Consider the following 3,844-nt stretch of genomic DNA (forward strand, 5'->3'; position numbering starts at 1 on the left):
AAGATCTTCGTGTTATATGTGGAGATCGTTGCGTTTATTGATGAGTGCAATTATGATGCATATTTAACCATAAAAATTATTCATATTGCCACTCATTCCATGCTCCATCTAGCAACAACTATGCCTATTGTGCATGATTACAAGTTCACATTCATTTTCATATGAGTTTTCCACAAATATTAGTTTTATGATTTTTATTAGGATTTTATTACTTTTCCTTGTCTTTGACACGTGTGTAGGTTTTTTGGACAATTATGGGTAAAGCAAGGTAAGCGGATCCAAGAGGATGCAATACGGGGAAGATGTAGGCACCAGGCTTAGCCATATGAGGTGTGGAAAAATCATATTTTCCATCATCTCATATTTAAGATCCAAGACCATGGAGTTGTAGCCCTTGTCCATATGAATTCAATGAGCCGAAGAACACCTCAATCGAAGTTCGTATGAAGAAATGACGACCAAAATACTAGAAAGTCAGGAGAAGGTTAACGAGAATCGCTACATGAGTCTTCCCGTACCATCTGCCCATACCACCCCCCGTTTGTTGTCTACACGGGGACCGGGGGTCCCCGGATCCAATGGGCGGGCCGCAACCTAGCAGAATTAAGGATGTCGGTGGGGTTCTAACTGGAGACATCGCCGAGAGCCTCACCGTGGTATCCCGGTTAGCCGCCACCGCATAGCCAGGACGTGACGGACGAAAAAGACCCAACCTGCATCTGTAGCTTCGCAGCGCGTCCCGCCAAGCAATATGTTTGCATAGACACGTTGAATCCATGCACTCGACACCTCGTCGCCTGGATCCACACAGGTCACCTTGGTGACCCCTTTGCCATATAAAAGGAGGCTTGAGGCTGCGTATCCAGAGAAGCAAAAGAAGAACAATGTAAGGAAGAAGGCACCACCATATAGTGGATAGTTGCAGGACATAGGGCTTAGCACATCGTGGCCTCAACCTGGGTAAAACACATATGTCTTTGTGTGATTGTGATCTCGGTTCGGACCGTCGCTAGGACTAGTTGCGCTCTTTGCCCCCTCCCCCCTCATTCCCCAATGTCGGAATCCACGACACGGCATCTAGCGCGCAAGGTGGGGGCATAAGCAAGGCGAGTCTCTCAGATGCCTTCTCAAGAATCGGCAATGCACTGGCTTCAACAGTCTGGTGGAGTCTGATTGGGACATGGCTCTTTAGCCTATGATTGATCAAGCTACGCCTCATCAGCCAATTCAGCATTCAATGCCTCATCATCCTATGCATTATTATCCACTGCCCCATCACCCTATGACTGTAGGATTACCATTGACAAGGTGATACGTCTCAAACGTATCTAAAATTTATTATGTTCCATGCTAGTTAGATGACAATACTCACATGTTTTATATACACTTTACATCGTTTTGATGCATTTTCCGGCACTAACCTATTAACAAGATGCCGAAGCGCCGGTTCTCGTTTCTCGTTGTTTTTGGTTTCAGAAATCCTACACAGGAAATATTCTTGGAATTGGACGAAACAAAAGCCCACGGTCCTATTTTCCATGGAGCCTTCCAGAACACCGAAGAGGAGACGAAGAGGGGACGCGAGGCGGCCACACCCTAGGGGGCGCGGCCCCAGCCCTGGGCGCGCCGCCCTATGGGGTGGGCCCCTCGGGCGCCCCCGACTCTGCCCCTTCGCCTATATATTCTCTCCGTTGCGAAAACCCTATCACGGAGAGTGATGTCTACGGGTGCTTCTATTCTTGTAGACAGTGTTGGGCCTCCAAGAGCAGAGGTTTGTAGAACAGCAGCAAGTTTCCCTTAAGTGGATCACCCAAGGTTTATCGAACTCAGGGAGGAAGAGGTCAAAGATATCCCTCTCAAGCAACCCCGCAATCACGATACAAGAAGTCTCTTGTGTTCCCAACACACCTAATACACTTGTCGGATGTATAGGTGCACTAGTTCGGCGAAGAGATAGTGAAATACAAGTGGTATGAATGAATATGAGCGAGTAGTAACGGCGCCGGAAAAGTGCTTGTCGGCGTGCGATTGATGGTAGTAATATTGCGGGAAGTAAAGATGCGGTATAACGAGTAAACAAGCGATGATTGCAGTATTTGGAAACAAGGCCTAGGGATCATACTTTCACTAGTGGACACTCTCAACATTGATCACATAATAAATAAGTTCTCTTCCTTTGTGCTACATATACTCTTGTTTGATAATGAACATCATTCGTTGTGTAGGGCTACAAGAGCACCTCAATGCCGGAGTTAACAAGCTCCACAACATTCGGCATTCATATTTAAGTAACCATTAGAGCATAATAGATCTTTGCAATTTAAACCGAGTACTAACATAGCATACACACTGTCACCTTTACACTATGAAGGGGGAATGAATCACATCAATACTATCATAGTAATAATTAACTCCATAACCTACAAGAGATTATGATCATAACCTACGCCAAGTACTACACGATGCACACATTGTCACCATTACATCGTGAAGGATGAATAGACTACTTTAATAACATCACAAGAGTAGCACATAGACTAATAGTGATACAAAACTCATATGAATCTCAATCATGTAAGGCAGCTCATGAGATCATTGTATTGAAGTACATAGGAGAGAGATTAACCACATAGCTACCGGTACAGCCCTTAGCCTCGATGGAGAACTACTCCCTCCTCATGGGAGACAACAGCGGTGATGAAGATGGCGGTGGTGTCGATGGAGATGCCTTCCGGGGCACTTCCCCGTTCCGGCGGCGTGCCGGAACGGAGACTCATGTCCCCCGGATCTTGGCTTCGCGATGGCGGCGGCTACGGGAAGGTTTCTCGTACCGTGGCTTTTCCGTATCGAAGATTTAGGTCAGGGAGCTTCTTATAGGCGAAGAGGCGGAGTCGGAAGGGCTACGGAGGGGCCACACGCCAGGGTGGCGCGCCCCCCTCTCTGGCCGCGCCGCCATATTGTGTGGGGGCCCAGGGCCTCCCCTCTGGTCCCTCTCCGGTGTTCTGGAAGCTTCGTGGAATTATAAGGTGTTGGGCGTTGATTTCGTCCAATTCCAAGAATATTTCCTTACTAGGATTTCTGAAACCAAAAACAGCAGAAAACAAGAACTGGCACTTCGGCATCTTGTCAATAGGTTAGTTCCGGAAAATGCATAATAATGACATAAAGTGTGTATAAAACATGTGTGTATCATCATAAAAGTAGCATGGAACATAAGAAATTATAGATACGTTTGGGACGTATCAAGCATCCCCAAGCTTAGTTCCTACTCGCCCTCGAGTAGGTAAACGATAACAGGGATAATTTCTTAAGTGACATGCTACCAACATGATCTTGATCAATACTATTGTAAAGCATATGAGATGAATGAAGTGATTCAAAGCAATGGTAAAGATAATGACTAAACAACTGAATCATATAGCAAAGACTTTTTATGAATAGTACTTTCAAGACAAGCATCAATAAGACTTGCATAACAGTTAACTCATAAGCAACAAATTCTTAGTAGAAGGCATTGAAGCAACACAAAGGATGATTAAGTTTCAGCAATTGCTTTCAACTTGTAACATGTATATCTCATGGATAGTTGTCAACACAAAGTAATATAACAAGTGCAATAAGTAAACATGTAAGAATCAATGCACACAGTTTACACAAGTGTTTGCTCCTAAGATAGAAAGAATAGGTGAACTGACTCAACAATAAAGTAAAAGATAGGCCCTTCGCAGAGGGAAGCAGGGATTAAATCATGTGCTAGAGCTTTTTAAGATTTGAAATCATATAGAGAGCATACAAATAAAGTTTTGAGAGATGTTTGTTGTTGTCAACGAATGGTAATGGGTAC

This window comes from Lolium rigidum, chromosome 4 (genome assembly GCF_022539505.1).
Source record: "Lolium rigidum isolate FL_2022 chromosome 4, APGP_CSIRO_Lrig_0.1, whole genome shotgun sequence".
Lineage (NCBI taxonomy): Eukaryota > Viridiplantae > Streptophyta > Magnoliopsida > Poales > Poaceae > Lolium > Lolium rigidum.